Raw genomic sequence first — 702 nt, 5'->3', positions numbered from 1 at the left:
AGTAAGACATTCCAGTCATCTTGGCGGATATTCCAAAACTTTGCCAATTCCCGTCCCAGTGTCCAATTGTACTTTTCTACCATCCCATTGGACTGTGGGTGAAGTGGCATTGTCCTGCTCTTTCAGATGCCAAACAACTTGCAGCATTCTCAGAACACAGCTGATTCGAAGTACGGCGTTGATCTGAATGCAGTTCATATGGCATACCAAATCTGAAGAAGAAATCACTAATAGCCGAAGCTACAGTTATAGCTTCCCGATTTGGCATTGCATATGCCTCAGGCCACTTGGCGAAATAATCCATCACCAACAAATGTACCTGTTTCCAGCACGAGTTTGTGGCAAAGGACCAGCAATGTCAACAGCTACTCTTTCCATTGGCGTGCCAACTTGATATAACTTCATTGGAGCACGTCCCTTATGCTTGGGTCCCCTTTTAGCCCACCACGTACTGCATGTTCTGCACCATTCTTCCACATCTTGCCTCATACTTATCCAGTAAAATCTCTGTCGTAGGTGACTCAATGTTTTCTTAACTCTGAGATGTCCTCCTGTTAAAGTATCATGGGATGGACGCAGCACAACTTCCCATAACTTTCTCGGTATAACCGTTTGCCAGGTCGTCACTTTCCCATCTGCAGTTTCCCATCTCCAGAGAAAAATACTATCTTCAAGCTTCAACTGGTCCCATTGTACCCAATA

This window comes from Limulus polyphemus, unplaced genomic scaffold (assembly GCF_000517525.1).
Source record: "Limulus polyphemus unplaced genomic scaffold, Limulus_polyphemus-2.1.2 Scaffold1377, whole genome shotgun sequence".
Lineage (NCBI taxonomy): Eukaryota > Metazoa > Arthropoda > Merostomata > Xiphosura > Limulidae > Limulus > Limulus polyphemus.
The sequence above is the reverse complement of the archived record's forward strand: the minus strand, read 5'-3'. Positions refer to the sequence as shown.